Here is a 22106-nt window from a genome sequence, read left to right on the forward strand (position 1 = left end):
CCGCTTGCAAAAGCCTTGGGGTTCCGGAAAGCCGACCGCGCTTTACAGGACACCTGCAAAGAAGAACAGAGGCGAATCCGAGGGGGAGACCATGCGACCACGCGTGGCACTGGCCAGTCCCACAGCAGTTGCTGATAATGTGTGCCACCGGAGGCATACGGGGCGACTGCGAAGCAAAGGGTCGGGTCCAGGCATGTGCCGGTGGAAGGGGGAAACGGGTTACCTCTCCATCAATGCCAGGGAAAATCAAAGAACACCGGGGACCCGGGGCGTGGAGGGGCCGCCTGTGCCTGACCCAAGCCACTTTTTCAAACGCCTACCAGAGGAGCAAATAGGTTTCTGCAAAACTCGCGACACCCCCAATCCTCCACCGACCTGGTAGCCCTGACGCAACTTCGGCTGGCACAAACCCACAGAGAGTGGGAAAGAAATACACAGAGACTGAGAGACAGAGGGAGAAGAGAGAATGGGAGGCACACACACAGACACACACACACACACACAGGGTCATACAGCAGAGGCATTGAAACACACAGCCCCAGGCGACCCCTGAGGCGGCAGGGTTCTGCTCTGGAGGAGAACGACCCTCGGGTGAGAGAGAAGCCCAGGGGCACGCAGGCTGACCCGTCCTCGAGATCACGGACGGCGGCACGACTTTTGGGGCGACTCACCCCAACCAACACCGTCCGTGCAGGCCTGAGGCTGGGATCCCGTGCTGCTTCCCCCGACTCTGCCTGGGGTTTCATCATCATGGTCGGCCCTTTGCGTCTCCTGGCATCCGCAAACGTTCCCTTCGACCCCGAGGAGAGATGAGGCCGGAGCCTCAGAGCCTCCACACCCAAGCACTGCCACGGAGGGCTCCTGCTCTGCCAAGCCTCGGGGACTGGTTTCTAAGACAACCGTGGGAACCACGGTGACCGCAGAAACCGTTGGGGCCTCGCGCATGCGCATTTGCTGAGCCGACTCGAGCTCCACTCCTGACAGGCTGCGTCCCCTTTAAATGTATTTGGTGTACTTTGATATTTTATGTACAGTATATAATATATATTTTGTATATTTTCATGTTTCATGTACACTATATAATATATATTTGGTGTACTTTTATATTTTATGTACGGTATATAATATTTATTTAGTGTAATTTCATATTTTATATACAGTACATAATATATACTTGGCGTGCTTTGGTATTTTATGTACAGCATATAATATATATTTTGTGCACTTTTATATTTTATGTACAGTATATAATGTATATTTAGTTTAATTTGATATTTTTTGTACAGTATATAATATATATTTGCTGTACTTTGATATCTTATGTACAGTGTGTGATATGTATTTTGTGTATTTTCACATGTTATGTACAGTATATAATATATATTTGGTGTATTTTTATATTTTATGTACTGTATAAAATATGTATTCAGTGTAGTTTGATATTTTATGTACAGTATGTAAAATAAATTGGGTGTCATTTTATATTATATGTACAGTATATAATTTGTACTTGGTGTATTTTGATATTTTATGTACAGTATATAATATATATTTTGTATATTTTCATGTTTCATGTACACTATATAATATATATTTAGTGTACTTTTATATTTTATGTATGGTATATAATATTTATTTACTGTAATTTCATATTTTATATACAGTACATAATATATATTTGGCGTGCTTTGGTATTTTATGTACAGCATATAATATATATTTGGTGTACTTTTATTTTTTATGTACAGTATATAATACGTATTTTGTGTATTTTCACATTTTATGTACAGTATATAATATATATTTGGTGTAATTTTATATTTTATGTACAGTATATAATGTATATTTAGTTTAATTTGATATTTTTTGTACAGTATATAATATATATTTGCTGTAATTTGATATCTTATGTACAGTGTGTGATATGTATTTTGTGTATTTTCACATGTTATGTACAGTACATAATATATATTTGGTGTATTTTTATATTTTATGTACAGTATAAAATAAGCATTCAGTGTAGTTTGATATTTTATGTACAGTATGTAAAGTAAATTGGGTGTCATTTTATATTATATGTACAGTATATAATTTATACTTGGTGTATTTTGATATTTTATGTACAGTATATGATATATATTTGGTGTACTTTGATATTTTATGTACGTTATATAATATATATTTTGCATATTTTCATATTTCATGTACAGTATATAAGATATATTTCGTGTACTTTTATATTTTATGTATAGTATATAATATTTAGGGTAATTTGATATTTTTTGTACAGTATGTAATATATAATTAGAGTGCTTTGATATTTTATGTACAGTATATAATACATATTTGGTGTACTTTAATATATTATGTACTGTATATAGTACGTATTTTGTGTATTTTCACATTTTATGTATACTATAAAATATATATTTGGTGTACTTTTCTATTTTACGTACAGTGTATAATATATATTTAGTTTAAATTGATATTTTATTTACAGTATATAATATATATTTGGTGTACTTTGATAATTTATGTACAGTATGTGATATATATTTTGTGTATTTTCATATTTTATGCACAGTGTATAATATATATTTGGTGTACTTTTATATTTCATGTACAGTATATAGTATGTATTTAGCGTAATTTGATGTTTTATGTACAGTATATAATATATATTTGGTGTACTTTGATATTTTATGTACAGTATATAATATACATTTGGGGTATTTTGATATTTTATGTACAGTATATAATATATATGGTGTACTGTGATATTTTATGTACAGTATATAATACATATTTGGTGTACTGTGCTATTTTATGTGCAATATATAATGTATACTTGGTGTACTTTGATATTTTATGTACAGTATATAATATATATTCGGTGTAGTTTGATATTTTATGTACAGTATGTGATATGTATTTTGTGTATTTTCCTATTTTATGTATAGTATATAATATATATTTGCTGTAATTTTATATTTTATATACAGTATATAATAAGTATTTAGTGTAATTTGATATTTTATGTACAGTATATAATATATATTTAGTATAATTTGATATTTTTTGTACAGTATATAATGTATATCTGGTGAAATTTGATATCGTATGTACAGTATATAATATACGTTTGGTGCCCTTTGATATTTTATGCCAGGATATAATATATATTAGGGGTATTTTGATATTTAATGTACGGTATATAATATATGTTTAGTGTACTTTTATATTTTATGTGCAGTATATAATATATACTTGGTGTTCTGTGATATAGTATGTACAGTATATAATGTATATTTGGTGTACTTTGATATTTTATGTACAGTATATAATATATATTTGGTGTACTTTGATATTTTATGTACAGTATATATTATATATTTGGTGTACTTTGGTATTTTATGTACGGTTTATAATATATATTTGGGGTATTTTAATATTTTATGTACAGTATATACTATATACGGTGTATTGTGATATTTTATGTATAGTATATTATATATACTTGGTGTACTGTGATATTTTATGTGCAGTATTTAATGTATAATTGGTGTACTTTGATATTTTATGTACAGTATATAATATATACTTGGTGTACTGTGATATTGTATGTACTCCCGTTGAGATCCGATTTTGGACCCCTCCGAGTGAGATAGAATGGGCTCACCACTTCTGGTCAGGCAGGCAGTGCCTCGCTGCAACACAGAATGAAACCATAAGTCTCAAGGCCTAGTGTCGGCTGTAAATTCACTGATGCATCAGCCGTGTGCCTCCCTCTTCCTTTGAAAGACAAGTGGCCTGCCCCGCTTGCAAAAGCCCTGGGGTTCCGGAAAGCCGACCGCGCTTTACAGGACACCTGCAAAGAAGAACAGAGGCGAATCCGAGGGGGAGACCATGCGACCACGCGTGGCACTGGCCAGTCCCACAGCAGTTGCTGATAATGTGTGCCACCGGAGGCATACGGGGCGACGGCAAACCAAAGGGTCGGTTCCAGGCATGTGCCGGTGGAAGGGGGAAACGGGTTACCTCTCCATCAATGCCAGGGAAAATCGAAGAACACCTGGGACCCGGGGCGTGGAGGGGCCGCCTGTGCCTGACCCAAGCCACGTTTTCAAACGCCTACCAGAGGAGCAAATAGGTTTCTGCAAAACTCGCGACACCCCCAATCCTCCACCGACCTGGTAGCCCTGACGCAACTTCGGCTGGCACAAACCCACAGAGAGTGGGAAAGAAACACACAGAGACTGAGAGACAGAGGGAGAAGAGAGAATGGGAGGCACACACACAGACACACACACACACACAGAGTCATACAGCAGAGGCATTGAAACACACAGCCCCAGGCGACCCCTGAGGCGGCAGGGTTCTGCTCTGGAGGAGAACGACCCTCGGGTGAGAGAGAAGCCCAGGGGCACGCAGGCCGACCCGTCCTCGAGATCACGGACGGCGGCACGAGTTTTGGGGAGACTCACCCCAACCAACACCGTCCGTGCAGGCCTGAGGCTGGGATCCCGTGCTGCTTCCCCCGACTCTGCCTGGGGTTTCATCATCGTGGTCGGCCCTTTGCGACTCCTGGCATCCGCAAACGTTCCCTTCGACCCCGAGGAGAGATGAGGCCGGAGCCTCAGAGCCTCCACACCCAAGCACTGCCACGGAGGGCTCCTGCTCTGCCAAGCCTCGGGGACTGGTTTCTAAGACAACCGTGGGAACCACTGTGACGGGAGAAACCGCTGGCGCCTCGCGCATGCGCATTGGCTGAGCCGACTCGCGCTCCACTCCTGACAGATAGGCTGCGTCCCCTTTAAATGTTGCCACCGCCGCGCGGCGGCCGCGATGCTCCTGCTGCCGCCGCGGCGGCGGCTGGATCCTGGGTCCTGTTTGGGGCGGTGTGGGAGAGGGGGCCGCGGGTGTCTCGTCCTGTCCCAGGCTCAAACCCCCAGGGGTACTGTCCTCCGGACCTGCTTGAGCCGACTTCCACCGAGGGAGGGGGAGCTTCAGGACGCCTGCTGTGTTCTCCCAACTCCCGTTGAGATCCGATTTTGGCCCCCTCCGAGTGAGATAGGATGGGCTCACCACTTCTGGTCAGGCCGGCAGGGCCTCGCTGCAACACAGAATGAAACCATAAGTCTCAAGGCCTAGTGTCAGCTGTAAATTCACTGATGCATCAGCCCTCTGCCTCCCTCCTCCTTTGAAAGACCAGTGGCCTGCCCCGCTTGCAAAAGCCTTGGGGTTCCGGAAAGCCGACCGCGCTTTACAGGACACCTGCAAAGAAGAACAGAGGCGAATCCGAGGGGGAGACCATGCGACCACGCGTGGCACTGGCCAGTCCCACAGCAGTTGCTGATAATGTGTGCCACCGGAGGCATACGGGGCGACTGCGAAGCAAAGGGTCGGGTCCAGGCATGTGCCGGTGGAAGGGGGAAACGGGTTACCTCTCCATCAATGCCAGGGAAAATCAAAGAACACCGGGGACCCGGGGCGTGGAGGGGCCGCCTGTGCCTGACCCAAGCCACTTTTTCAAACGCCTACCAGAGGAGCAAATAGGTTTCTGCAAAACTCGCGACACCCCCAATCCTCCACCGACCTGGTAGCCCTGACGCAACTTCGGCTGGCACAAACCCACAGAGAGTGGGAAAGAAATACACAGAGACTGAGAGACAGAGGGAGAAGAGAGAATGGGAGGCACACACACAGACACACACACACACACACAGGGTCATACAGCAGAGGCATTGAAACACACAGCCCCAGGCGACCCCTGAGGCGGCAGGGTTCTGCTCTGGAGGAGAACGACCCTCGGGTGAGAGAGAAGCCCAGGGGCACGCAGGCTGACCCGTCCTCGAGATCACGGACGGCGGCACGACTTTTGGGGCGACTCACCCCAACCAACACCGTCCGTGCAGGCCTGAGGCTGGGATCCCGTGCTGCTTCCCCCGACTCTGCCTGGGGTTTCATCATCATGGTCGGCCCTTTGCGTCTCCTGGCATCCGCAAACGTTCCCTTCGACCCCGAGGAGAGATGAGGCCGGAGCCTCAGAGCCTCCACACCCAAGCACTGCCACGGAGGGCTCCTGCTCTGCCAAGCCTCGGGGACTGGTTTCTAAGACAACCGTGGGAACCACGGTGACCGCAGAAACCGTTGGGGCCTCGCGCATGCGCATTTGCTGAGCCGACTCGAGCTCCACTCCTGACAGGCTGCGTCCCCTTTAAATGTATTTGGTGTACTTTGATATTTTATGTACAGTATATAATATATATTTTGTATATTTTCATGTTTCATGTACACTATATAATATATATTTGGTGTACTTTTATATTTTATGTACGGTATATAATATTTATTTAGTGTAATTTCATATTTTATATACAGTACATAATATATACTTGGCGTGCTTTGGTATTTTATGTACAGCATATAATATATATTTTGTGCACTTTTATATTTTATGTACAGTATATAATGTATATTTAGTTTAATTTGATATTTTTTGTACAGTATATAATATATATTTGCTGTACTTTGATATCTTATGTACAGTGTGTGATATGTATTTTGTGTATTTTCACATGTTATGTACAGTATATAATATATATTTGGTGTATTTTTATATTTTATGTACTGTATAAAATATGTATTCAGTGTAGTTTGATATTTTATGTACAGTATGTAAAATAAATTGGGTGTCATTTTATATTATATGTACAGTATATAATTTGTACTTGGTGTATTTTGATATTTTATGTACAGTATATAATATATATTTTGTATATTTTCATGTTTCATGTACACTATATAATATATATTTAGTGTACTTTTATATTTTATGTATGGTATATAATATTTATTTACTGTAATTTCATATTTTATATACAGTACATAATATATATTTGGCGTGCTTTGGTATTTTATGTACAGCATATAATATATATTTGGTGTACTTTTATTTTTTATGTACAGTATATAATACGTATTTTGTGTATTTTCACATTTTATGTACAGTATATAATATATATTTGGTGTAATTTTATATTTTATGTACAGTATATAATGTATATTTAGTTTAATTTGATATTTTTTGTACAGTATATAATATATATTTGCTGTAATTTGATATCTTATGTACAGTGTGTGATATGTATTTTGTGTATTTTCACATGTTATGTACAGTACATAATATATATTTGGTGTATTTTTATATTTTATGTACAGTATAAAATAAGCATTCAGTGTAGTTTGATATTTTATGTACAGTATGTAAAGTAAATTGGGTGTCATTTTATATTATATGTACAGTATATAATTTATACTTGGTGTATTTTGATATTTTATGTACAGTATATGATATATATTTGGTGTACTTTGATATTTTATGTACGTTATATAATATATATTTTGCATATTTTCATATTTCATGTACAGTATATAAGATATATTTCGTGTACTTTTATATTTTATGTATAGTATATAATATTTAGGGTAATTTGATATTTTTTGTACAGTATGTAATATATAATTAGAGTGCTTTGATATTTTATGTACAGTATATAATACATATTTGGTGTACTTTAATATATTATGTACTGTATATAGTACGTATTTTGTGTATTTTCACATTTTATGTATACTATAAAATATATATTTGGTGTACTTTTCTATTTTACGTACAGTGTATAATATATATTTAGTTTAAATTGATATTTTATTTACAGTATATAATATATATTTGGTGTACTTTGATAATTTATGTACAGTATGTGATATATATTTTGTGTATTTTCATATTTTATGCACAGTGTATAATATATATTTGGTGTACTTTTATATTTCATGTACAGTATATAGTATGTATTTAGCGTAATTTGATGTTTTATGTACAGTATATAATATATATTTGGTGTACTTTGATATTTTATGTACAGTATATAATATACATTTGGGGTATTTTGATATTTTATGTACAGTATATAATATATATGGTGTACTGTGATATTTTATGTACAGTATATAATACATATTTGGTGTACTGTGCTATTTTATGTGCAATATATAATGTATACTTGGTGTACTTTGATATTTTATGTACAGTATATAATATATATTCGGTGTAGTTTGATATTTTATGTACAGTATGTGATATGTATTTTGTGTATTTTCCTATTTTATGTATAGTATATAATATATATTTGCTGTAATTTTATATTTTATATACAGTATATAATAAGTATTTAGTGTAATTTGATATTTTATGTACAGTATATAATATATATTTAGTATAATTTGATATTTTTTGTACAGTATATAATGTATATCTGGTGAAATTTGATATCGTATGTACAGTATATAATATACGTTTGGTGCCCTTTGATATTTTATGCCAGGATATAATATATATTAGGGGTATTTTGATATTTAATGTACGGTATATAATATATGTTTAGTGTACTTTTATATTTTATGTGCAGTATATAATATATACTTGGTGTTCTGTGATATAGTATGTACAGTATATAATGTATATTTGGTGTACTTTGATATTTTATGTACAGTATATAATATATATTTGGTGTACTTTGATATTTTATGTACAGTATATATTATATATTTGGTGTACTTTGGTATTTTATGTACGGTTTATAATATATATTTGGGGTATTTTAATATTTTATGTACAGTATATACTATATACGGTGTATTGTGATATTTTATGTATAGTATATTATATATACTTGGTGTACTGTGATATTTTATGTGCAGTATTTAATGTATAATTGGTGTACTTTGATATTTTATGTACAGTATATAATATATACTTGGTGTACTGTGATATTGTATGTACTCCCGTTGAGATCCGATTTTGGACCCCTCCGAGTGAGATAGAATGGGCTCACCACTTCTGGTCAGGCAGGCAGTGCCTCGCTGCAACACAGAATGAAACCATAAGTCTCAAGGCCTAGTGTCGGCTGTAAATTCACTGATGCATCAGCCGTGTGCCTCCCTCTTCCTTTGAAAGACAAGTGGCCTGCCCCGCTTGCAAAAGCCCTGGGGTTCCGGAAAGCCGACCGCGCTTTACAGGACACCTGCAAAGAAGAACAGAGGCGAATCCGAGGGGGAGACCATGCGACCACGCGTGGCACTGGCCAGTCCCACAGCAGTTGCTGATAATGTGTGCCACCGGAGGCATACGGGGCGACGGCAAACCAAAGGGTCGGTTCCAGGCATGTGCCGGTGGAAGGGGGAAACGGGTTACCTCTCCATCAATGCCAGGGAAAATCGAAGAACACCTGGGACCCGGGGCGTGGAGGGGCCGCCTGTGCCTGACCCAAGCCACGTTTTCAAACGCCTACCAGAGGAGCAAATAGGTTTCTGCAAAACTCGCGACACCCCCAATCCTCCACCGACCTGGTAGCCCTGACGCAACTTCGGCTGGCACAAACCCACAGAGAGTGGGAAAGAAACACACAGAGACTGAGAGACAGAGGGAGAAGAGAGAATGGGAGGCACACACACAGACACACACACACACACAGAGTCATACAGCAGAGGCATTGAAACACACAGCCCCAGGCGACCCCTGAGGCGGCAGGGTTCTGCTCTGGAGGAGAACGACCCTCGGGTGAGAGAGAAGCCCAGGGGCACGCAGGCCGACCCGTCCTCGAGATCACGGACGGCGGCACGAGTTTTGGGGAGACTCACCCCAACCAACACCGTCCGTGCAGGCCTGAGGCTGGGATCCCGTGCTGCTTCCCCCGACTCTGCCTGGGGTTTCATCATCGTGGTCGGCCCTTTGCGACTCCTGGCATCCGCAAACGTTCCCTTCGACCCCGAGGAGAGATGAGGCCGGAGCCTCAGAGCCTCCACACCCAAGCACTGCCACGGAGGGCTCCTGCTCTGCCAAGCCTCGGGGACTGGTTTCTAAGACAACCGTGGGAACCACTGTGACGGGAGAAACCGCTGGCGCCTCGCGCATGCGCATTGGCTGAGCCGACTCGCGCTCCACTCCTGACAGATAGGCTGCGTCCCCTTTAAATGTTGCCACCGCCGCGCGGCGGCCGCGATGCTCCTGCTGCCGCCGCGGCGGCGGCTGGATCCTGGGTCCTGTTTGGGGCGGTGTGGGAGAGGGGGCCGCGGGTGTCTCGTCCTGTCCCAGGCTCAAACCCCCAGGGGTACTGTCCTCCGGACCTGCTTGAGCCGACTTCCACCGAGGGAGGGGGAGCTTCAGGACGCCTGCTGTGTTCTCCCAACTCCCGTTGAGATCCGATTTTGGCCCCCTCCGAGTGAGATAGGATGGGCTCACCACTTCTGGTCAGGCCGGCAGGGCCTCGCTGCAACACAGAATGAAACCATAAGTCTCAAGGCCTAGTGTCAGCTGTAAATTCACTGATGCATCAGCCCTCTGCCTCCCTCCTCCTTTGAAAGACCAGTGGCCTGCCCCGCTTGCAAAAGCCTTGGGGTTCCGGAAAGCCGACCGCGCTTTACAGGACACCTGCAAAGAAGAACAGAGGCGAATCCGAGGGGGAGACCATGCGACCACGCGTGGCACTGGCCAGTCCCACAGCAGTTGCTGATAATGTGTGCCACCGGAGGCATACGGGGCGACTGCGAAGCAAAGGGTCGGGTCCAGGCATGTGCCGGTGGAAGGGGGAAACGGGTTACCTCTCCATCAATGCCAGGGAAAATCAAAGAACACCGGGGACCCGGGGCGTGGAGGGGCCGCCTGTGCCTGACCCAAGCCACTTTTTCAAACGCCTACCAGAGGAGCAAATAGGTTTCTGCAAAACTCGCGACACCCCCAATCCTCCACCGACCTGGTAGCCCTGACGCAACTTCGGCTGGCACAAACCCACAGAGAGTGGGAAAGAAATACACAGAGACTGAGAGACAGAGGGAGAAGAGAGAATGGGAGGCACACACACAGACACACACACACACACACAGGGTCATACAGCAGAGGCATTGAAACACACAGCCCCAGGCGACCCCTGAGGCGGCAGGGTTCTGCTCTGGAGGAGAACGACCCTCGGGTGAGAGAGAAGCCCAGGGGCACGCAGGCTGACCCGTCCTCGAGATCACGGACGGCGGCACGACTTTTGGGGCGACTCACCCCAACCAACACCGTCCGTGCAGGCCTGAGGCTGGGATCCCGTGCTGCTTCCCCCGACTCTGCCTGGGGTTTCATCATCATGGTCGGCCCTTTGCGTCTCCTGGCATCCGCAAACGTTCCCTTCGACCCCGAGGAGAGATGAGGCCGGAGCCTCAGAGCCTCCACACCCAAGCACTGCCACGGAGGGCTCCTGCTCTGCCAAGCCTCGGGGACTGGTTTCTAAGACAACCGTGGGAACCACGGTGACCGCAGAAACCGTTGGGGCCTCGCGCATGCGCATTTGCTGAGCCGACTCGAGCTCCACTCCTGACAGGCTGCGTCCCCTTTAAATGTATTTGGTGTACTTTGATATTTTATGTACAGTATATAATATATATTTTGTATATTTTCATGTTTCATGTACACTATATAATATATATTTGGTGTACTTTTATATTTTATGTATGGTATATAATATTTATTTAGTGTAATTTCATATTTTATATACAGTACATAATATATACTTGGCGTGCTTTGGTATTTTATGTACAGCATATAATATATATTTTGTGCACTTTTATATTTTATGTACAGTATATAATGTATATTTAGTTTAATTTGATATTTTTTGTACAGTATATAATATATATTTGCTGTACTTTGATATCTTATGTACAGTGTGTGATATGTATTTTGTGTATTTTCACATGTTATGTACAGTATATAATATATATTTGGTGTATTTTTATATTTTATGTACTGTATAAAATATGTATTCAGTGTAGTTTGATATTTTATGTACAGTATGTAAAATAAATTGGGTGTCATTTTATATTATATGTACAGTATATAATTTGTACTTGGTGTATTTTGATATTTTATGTACAGTATATAATATATATTTTGTATATTTTCATGTTTCATGTACACTATATAATATATATTTAGTGTACTTTTATATTTTATGTATGGTATATAATATTTATTTACTGTAATTTCATATTTTATATACAGTACATAATATATATTTGGCGTGCTTTGGTATTTTATGTACAGCATATAATATATATTTGGTGTACTTTTATTTTTTATGTACAGTATATAATACGTATTTTGTGTATTTTCACATTTTATGTACAGTATATAATATATATTTGGTGTAATTTTATATTTTATGTACAGTATATAATGTATATTTAGTTTAATTTGATATTTTTTGTACAGTATATAATATATATTTGCTGTAATTTGATATCTTATGTACAGTGTGTGATATGTATTTTGTGTATTTTCACATGTTATGTACAGTATATAATATATATTTGGTGTATTTTTATATTTTATGTACAGTATAAAATAAGCATTCAGTGTAGTTTGATATTTTATGTACAGTATGTAAAGTAAATTGGGTGTCATTTTATATTATATGTACAGTATATAATTTATACTTGGTGTATTTTGATATTTTATGTACAGTATATGATATATATTTGGTGTACTTTGATATTTTATGTACGTTATATAATATATATTTTGCATATTTTCATATTTCATGTACAGTATATAAGATATATTTCGTGTACTTTTATATTTTATGTATAGTATATAATATTTAGGGTAATTTGATATTTTTTGTACAGTATGTAATATATAATTAGAGTGCTTTGATATTTTATGTACAGTATATAATACATATTTGGTGTACTTTAATATATTATGTACTGTATATAGTACGTATTTTGTGTATTTTCACATTTTATGTATACTATAAAATATATATTTGGTGTACTTTTCTATTTTACGTACAGTGTATAATATATATTTAGTTTAAATTGATATTTTATTTACAGTATATAATATATATTTGGTGTACTTTGATAATTTATGTACAGTATGTGATATATATTTTGTGTATTTTCATATTTTATGCACAGTGTATAATATATATTTGGTGTACTTTTATATTTCATGTACAGTATATAGTATGTATTTAGCGTAATTTGATGTTTTATGTACAGTATATAATATATATTTGGTGTACTTTGATATTTTATGTACAGTATATAATATACATTTGGGGTATTTTGATATTTTATGTACAGTATATAATATATATGGTGTACTGTGATATTTTATGTACAGTATATAATACATATTTGGTGTACTGTGCTATTTTATGTGCAATATATAATGTATACTTGGTGTACTTTGATATTTTATGTACAGTATATAATATATATTCGGTGTAGTTTGATATTTTATGTACAGTATGTGATATGTATTTTGTGTATTTTCCTATTTTATGTATAGTATATAATATATATTTGCTGTAATTTTATATTTTATATACAGTATATAATAAGTATTTAGTGTAATTTGATATTTTATGTACAGTATATAATATATATTTAGTATAATTTGATATTTTTTGTACAGTATATAATGTATATCTGGTGAAATTTGATATCGTATGTACAGTATATAATATACGTTTGGTGCCCTTTGATATTTTATGCCAGGATATAATATATATTAGGGGTATTTTGATATTTAATGTACGGTATATAATATATGTTTAGTGTACTTTTATATTTTATGTGCAGTATATAATATATACTTGGTGTTCTGTGATATAGTATGTACAGTATATAATGTATATTTGGTGTACTTTGATATTTTATGTACAGTATATAATATATATTTGGTGTACTTTGATATTTTATGTACAGTATATATTATATATTTGGTGTACTTTGGTATTTTATGTACGGTTTATAATATATATTTGGGGTATTTTAATATTTTATGTACAGTATATACTATATACGGTGTATTGTGATATTTTATGTATAGTATATTATATATACTTGGTGTACTGTGATATTTTATGTGCAGTATTTAATGTATAATTGGTGTACTTTGATATTTTATGTACAGTATATAATATATACTTGGTGTACTGTGATATTGTATGTACTCCCGTTGAGATCCGATTTTGGACCCCTCCGAGTGAGATAGAATGGGCTCACCACTTCTGGTCAGGCAGGCAGTGCCTCGCTGCAACACAGAATGAAACCATAAGTCTCAAGGCCTAGTGTCGGCTGTAAATTCACTGATGCATCAGCCGTGTGCCTCCCTCTTCCTTTGAAAGACAAGTGGCCTGCCCCGCTTGCAAAAGCCCTGGGGTTCCGGAAAGCCGACCGCGCTTTACAGGACACCTGCAAAGAAGAACAGAGGCGAATCCGAGGGGGAGACCATGCGACCACGCGTGGCACTGGCCAGTCCCACAGCAGTTGCTGATAATGTGTGCCACCGGAGGCATACGGGGCGACGGCAAACCAAAGGGTCGGTTCCAGGCATGTGCCGGTGGAAGGGGGAAACGGGTTACCTCTCCATCAATGCCAGGGAAAATCGAAGAACACCTGGGACCCGGGGCGTGGAGGGGCCGCCTGTGCCTGACCCAAGCCACGTTTTCAAACGCCTACCAGAGGAGCAAATAGGTTTCTGCAAAACTCGCGACACCCCCAATCCTCCACCGACCTGGTAGCCCTGACGCAACTTCGGCTGGCACAAACCCACAGAGAGTGGGAAAGAAACACACAGAGACTGAGAGACAGAGGGAGAAGAGAGAATGGGAGGCACACACACAGACACACACACACACACAGAGTCATACAGCAGAGGCATTGAAACACACAGCCCCAGGCGACCCCTGAGGCGGCAGGGTTCTGCTCTGGAGGAGAACGACCCTCGGGTGAGAGAGAAGCCCAGGGGCATGCAGGCCGACCCGTCCTCGAGATCACGGACGGCGGCACGAGTTTTGGGGAGACTCACCCCAACCAACACCGTCCGTGCAGGCCTGAGGCTGGGATCCCGTGCTGCTTCCCCCGACTCTGCCTGGGGTTTCATCATCGTGGTCGGCCCTTTGCGACTCCTGGCATCCGCAAACGTTCCCTTCGACCCCGAGGAGAGATGAGGCCGGAGCCTCAGAGCCTCCACACCCAAGCACTGCCACGGAGGGCTCCTGCTCTGCCAAGCCTCGGGGACTGGTTTCTAAGACAACCGTGGGAACCACTGTGACGGGAGAAACCGCTGGCGCCTCGCGCATGCGCATTGGCTGAGCCGACTCGCGCTCCACTCCTGACAGATAGGCTGCGTCCCCTTTAAATGTTGCCACCGCCGCGCGGCGGCCGCGATGCTCCTGCTGCCGCCGCGGCGGCGGCTGGATCCTGGGTCCTGTTTGGGGCGGTGTGGGAGAGGGGGCCGCGGGTGTCTCGTCCTGTCCCAGGCCCAAACCCCCAGGGGTACTGTCCTCCGGACCTGCTTGAGCCGACTTCCACCGAGGGAGGGGGAGCTTCAGGACGCCTGCTGTGTTCTCCCAACTCCCGTTGAGATCCGATTTTGGCCCCCTCCGAGTGAGATAGGATGGGCTCACCACTTCTGGTCAGGCCGGCAGGGCCTCGCTGCAACACAGAATGAAACCATAAGTCTCAAGGCCTAGTGTCAGCTGTAAATTCACTGATGCATCAGCCCTCTGCCTCCCTCCTCCTTTGAAAGACCAGTGGCCTGCCCCGCTTGCAAAAGCCTTGGGGTTCCGGAAAGCCGACCGCGCTTTACAGGACACCTGCAAAGAAGAACAGAGGCGAATCCGAGGGGGAGACCATGCGACCACGCGTGGCACTGGCCAGTCCCACAGCAGTTGCTGATAATGTGTGCCACCGGAGGCATACGGGGCGACTGCGAAGCAAAGGGTCGGGTCCAGGCATGTGCCGGTGGAAGGGGGAAACGGGTTACCTCTCCATCAATGCCAGGGAAAATCAAAGAACACCGGGGACCCGGGGCGTGGAGGGGCCGCCTGTGCCTGACCCAAGCCACTTTTTCAAACGCCTACCAGAGGAGCAAATAGGTTTCTGCAAAACTCGCGACACCCCCAATCCTCCACCGACCTGGTAGCCCTGACGCAACTTCGGCTGGCAGAAACCCACAGACAGTGGGAAAGAAATACACAGAGACTGAGAGACAGAGAGAGAAGAGAGAATGGGAGGCACACACACAGACACACACACACACACACAGGGTCATACAGCAGAGGCATGGAAACACACAGCCCCAGGCGACCCCTGAGGTGACAGGGTTCTGCTCTGGAGGAGAACGACCCTTGGGTGAGAGAGAAGCCCAGGGGCACGCAGGCTGACCCGTCCTCAAGATCACGGACGGCGGTACGAGTTTTGGGGAGACTCACCCCAACCAACACCGTCCGTGCAGGCCTGAGGCTGGGATCCCGTGCTGCTTCCCCCGACTCTGCCTGGGGTTTCATCATCATGGTCGGCCCTTTGCGTCTCCTGGCATCCGCAAACCTTCCCTTCGACCCCGAGGAGAGATGAGGCCGGAGCCTCAGAGCCTCCACACCCAAGCACTGCCACGGAGGGCTCCTGCTCTGCCAAGCCTCGGGGACTGGTTTCTAAGACAACCGTGGGAACCATGGTGACCGCAGAAACCGTTGGCGCCTCGCGCATGCGCATTGGCTGAGCCGACTCGAGCTCCACTCCTGACAGACAGGCTGCGTCCCCTTTAAATGTATTTGGTGTACTTTGATATTTTATGTACAGTATATAATATATATTTTGTATATTTTCATGTTTCATGTACACTATATAATATATATTTGGTGTACTTTTATATTTTATGTATGGTATATAATATTTATTTAGTGTAATTTCATATTTTATATACAGTACATAATATATATTTGGCGTGCTTTGGTATTTTATGTACAGCATATAATATATATTTGGTGTACTTTTATACTTTATGTACAGTATATAATACGTATTTTGTGTATTTTCACATTTTATGTACAATATATAATATATATTTGGTGTAATTTTATATTTTATGTACAGTATATAATGTATATTTAGTTTAATTTGATATTTTTTGTACAGTATATAATATATATTTGCTGTACTTTGATATCTTATGTACAGTGTGTGATATGTATTTTGTGTATTTTCACATGTTATGTACAGTATATAATATATATTTGGTGTATTTTTATATTTTATATACAGTATAAAATATGCATTCAGTGTAGTTTGATATTTTATATACAGTATGTAAAATAAATTGGGTGTCATTTTATATTATATGTACAGTATATAATTTATACTTGGTGTATTTTGATATTTTATGTACAGTATGTAATATATATTTGGTGTACTTTGATATTTTATGTACATTATATTATATATATTTTGTATATTTTCATATTTCATGTACAGTATATAAGATATATTTCGTGTACTTTTATATTTTATGTATAGTATATAATATTTAGGGTAATTTGATATTTTATGTACAGTATGTAATATATATTTAGAGTGCTTTGATATTTTATGTACAGTATATAATACATATTTGGCGAACTTTAATATATTATGTACTGTATATAATACGTATTTTGTGTATTTTCCCATTTTATGTACAGTATAAAATATATATTTGGTGTACTTTTATATTTTATTTACAGTGTATAATATATATTTAGCTTAAATTGATATTTTATTTACAGTATATAAAATATATTTGGTGAACTTTGATAATTTATGTACAGTATGTGATATGTATTTTGTCTATTTTCATATTTTATGCACAGTGTATAATATATATTTGGTGTACTTTTGTATTTTATGTACAGTATATAGTATGTATTTAGCGTAATTTGATATTTTATGTACAGTATATAATATATATTTGGTTTTCTTTGATATTTTATGTACAGTATATAATATATATTTGAGGTATTTTGATATTTTATGCACAGTATATAATATATATGGTGTATTGTGATATTTTATGTACACTATATAATACATATTTGGTGTACTGTGCTATTTTATGTGCAGTATATAATGTATACTTGGTGTACTTTGATATTTTATGTACAGTATATAATATATATTCGGTGTAGTTTGATATTTTATGTACAGTATGTGATATGTATTTTGTGTATTTTCATATTTTATGTATAGTATATAATATATATTTGGTGTAATTTTATATTTTATGTACAGTATATAATAAGTATTTAGTGTAATTTGATATTTTATGAACAGTATATAATACATATTTAGTATAATTTGATATTTTTTGTACAGTATATAATGTATATCTGTTGAAATTTGATATCGTATGTACAGTATATAATATACATTTGGTGCCCTTTGATATTTTATGCCAGGATATAATATATATTAGGGTTATTTTGATATTTAATGTACGGTATATAATATATATTTAGTGTACTTTTATATTTTATGTGCAGTATATAATATATACTTGGTGTTCTGTGATATAGTATGTACAGTATATAATGTATATTTGGTGTACTTTGATATTTTATGAACAGTATATAATATATATTTGGTGTACTTTGATATTTTATGTACAGTATATATTATATATTTGGTGTACTTTGGTATTTTATGTACGGTTTATAATATATATTTAGGGTATTTTAATATTTTATGTACAGTATATAATATATACGGTGTATTGTGATATTTTATGTACAGTATATTATATATATTTGGTGTACTGTGATATTTTATGTGCAGTATTTAATGTATAATTGGTGTACTTTGATATTTTATGTACAGTATATAATATATACTTGGTGTACTGTGATATTGTATGTACTCCCGTTGAGATCCGATTTTGGACCCCTCCGAGTGAGATAGGATGGGCTCACCACTTCTGGTCAGGCAGGCAGTGCCTCGCTGCAACACAGAATGAAACCATAAGTCTCAAGGCCTAGTGTCGGCTGTAAATTCACTGATGCATCAGCCGTGTGCCTCCCTCTTCCTTTGAAAGACAAGTGGCCTGCCCCGCTTGCAAAAGCCCTGGGGTTCCGGAAAGCCGACCGCGCTTTACAGGACACCTGCAAAGAAGAACAGAGGCGAATCCGAGGGGGAGACCATGCGACCACGCGTGGCACTGGCCAGTCCCACAGCAGTTGCTGATAATGTGTGCCACCGGAGGCATACGGGGCGACGGCAAACCAAAGGGTCGGTTCCAGGCATGTGCCGGTGGAAGGGGGAAACGGGTTACCTCTCCATCAATGCCAGGGAAAATCGAAGAACACCTGGGACCCGGGGCGTGGAGGGGCCGCCTGTGCCTGACCCAAGCCACGTTTTCAAACGCCTACCAGAGGAGCAAATAGGTTTCTGCAAAACTCGCGACACCCCCAATCCTCCACCGACCTGGTAGCCCTGACGCAACTTCGGCTGGCACAAACCCACAGAGAGTGGGAAAGAAACACACAGAGACTGAGAGACAGAGGGAGAAGAGAGAATGGGAGGCACACACACAGACACACACACACACACACAGGGTCATACAGCAGAGGCATTGAAACACACAGCCCCAGGCGACCCCTGAGGTGGCAGGGTTCTGCTCTGGAGGAGAACGACCCTCGGGTGAGAGAGAAGCCCAGGGGCACGCAGGCCGACCCGTCCTCGAGATCACGGACGGCGGCACGACTTTTGGGGCGACTCACCCCAACCAACACCGTCCGTGCAGGCCTGAGGCTGGGATCCCGTGCTGCTTCCCCCGACTCTGCCTGGGGTTTCATCATCATGGTCGGCCCTTTGCGTCTCCTGGCATCCGCAAACGTTCCCTTCGACCCCGAGGAGAGATGAGGCCGGAGCCTCAGAGCCTCCACACCCAAGCACTGCCACGGAGGGCTCCTGCTCTGCCAAGCCTCGGGGACTGGTTTCTAAGACAACCGTGGGAACCACGGTGACCGCAGAAACCGTTGGCGCCTCGCGCATGCGCATTGGCTGAGCCGACTTGCGCTCCACTCCTGACAGATAGGCTGCGTCCCCTTTAAATGTTGCCACCGCCTCATTTTATGTACAGTATGTAATATATATTTAGTGTGCTTTGATATTTTATGTACTGTACATAATATATATTTTGTTTACTTTCACATTTTATGTACAGTATATTATATATATTTGTTGTACTTTTATATATTATGTATGGTATATAATATTTATTTAGTCTAATTTGATATCTTATGTACAGTATATAATATATATTTGGTGTGCTTCGATATTTTATGTACAGTATGTGATATGTGCTTTGTGTATTTTCATATTTTATATACAGTATATAATATATATTTGGTGTACGTTTATATTTTATGTACAGTATTGAATATGTATTTAGTGTAAATTGATATTTTAAGTTCAGTATATAGTGTGTACTTGGTGTGATTTTATATTTTATGTACAGTATATGATATATATTTGGGGTATTTTGAGATTTTAAGTACGGTATATAATATATATTTGTTGTATTGTATATATAATGTACAGTATAAAATAGATACTTGCTGTACTGTGATATTGTACGTACAGTATATAATGCATATTTGCTGTACTTTGATATTTTATGTACAGTATATAATATATATTTGGTGTACTTTGATATTTTATGTACAGTATATAAAATATACCTGGTGCACATTGATATTTTATGTAGAGAACATAATACATATTTTGTATATTTTCATATTTTATGCACAGTATATAATATATATTTGGTGCACTGTTATATTTTATGTATGGTATATAATATTTATTTCGTGTGATTTCATATTTTACATACAGTACATAATATATATTTGGTGTGCTTTGATATATTATGTACAGCATATAATATATACTTGGTGTACTTTGATATTTTATGTACAGTGTATTACGCGTATTTTGTGTATTTTCAAATTTTATGTACAGTATATAATATATATTTGGTGTGATTTTATATTTTATGTACCGTATATAACATATGTTTGGTGTACTTTGATATTTTATGTACAGTATATAATATATATTTGGTGTACATTGATAATTTATGTACAGTATGTGTATATTTTCTGTATTTTCATATTTTATGCGCAGTGTATCATATATATTTGGTGTACTTTTATATTTTATGTACAGTATATAATATATATTTAGCGTAATTGGATATGTTATGTACAGAATATAATATATATTTGGTGTACTTTGATATTTTATGTACAGTATGTAATATATATTCGGGGTATTTTGATATTTCATGTACTGTATATTATCTATGGTGTATTGTGATATTTTATGTACAGTATAAAATATATATTTGGTGTACTATAATATTTTATGTCGAGTATATAATGTATAATAGGTGTACTTTGATATTTTATGTACAGTATATAATATATATTTGGCGTACTTTGATATTTTATGTACAGTATATAATATATATTTTGTGTACTTTCACATTTTATGTACAGTATATAATATATATTTGTAGTACTTTTATATTTTATGTACGGTATATAATATTTATTTAGTGTAATTTTATATCTTATGTACAGTATATAATATATATTTAGTATAATTAGATATTTTATGTACAGTATATAATATATATTAGGTAAACTTTGATATCTTATGTAGAGTATATAATATACATTTGGTGCCGTTTGATATTTTATGTACAGTATATAATAAATATTTGTGTTATTTTGAAATTTTATGTACAGTATATAATATATATTTTGTGTACTTTCACATTTTATGTACAGTGAAGAATATATATTTGATGTACTTTTATATTTTATGTACGGTATATAATATTTATTTAGTGTAATTTGATATCTTAAGTACAGCATATAATATATATTTGGTGTGCTTTGATATTTTATATACAGTATGTGATATGTGTTCTGTGCATTTTCATCTTTTATTTACAGCATATAATATATATTTCACATACTTTTATATTTTATTTGCAGTATATAGTACGTATTTAGTGTAATTTCGTATTTTATGTACAGTATATAATATATATTTGGTGTGATTTTATATTTTATGAACAGTATATAATATATATTTGGTGCAGTTTGATATTTTATGTACAGTAGATAATATATATTTGGTGTACTTTGATATTTTACGTACAGTAT

This window comes from Gorilla gorilla, chromosome 17 (genome assembly GCF_029281585.2).
Source record: "Gorilla gorilla gorilla isolate KB3781 chromosome 17, NHGRI_mGorGor1-v2.1_pri, whole genome shotgun sequence".
Classification (NCBI taxonomy): Eukaryota; Metazoa; Chordata; class Mammalia; order Primates; family Hominidae; genus Gorilla; species Gorilla gorilla.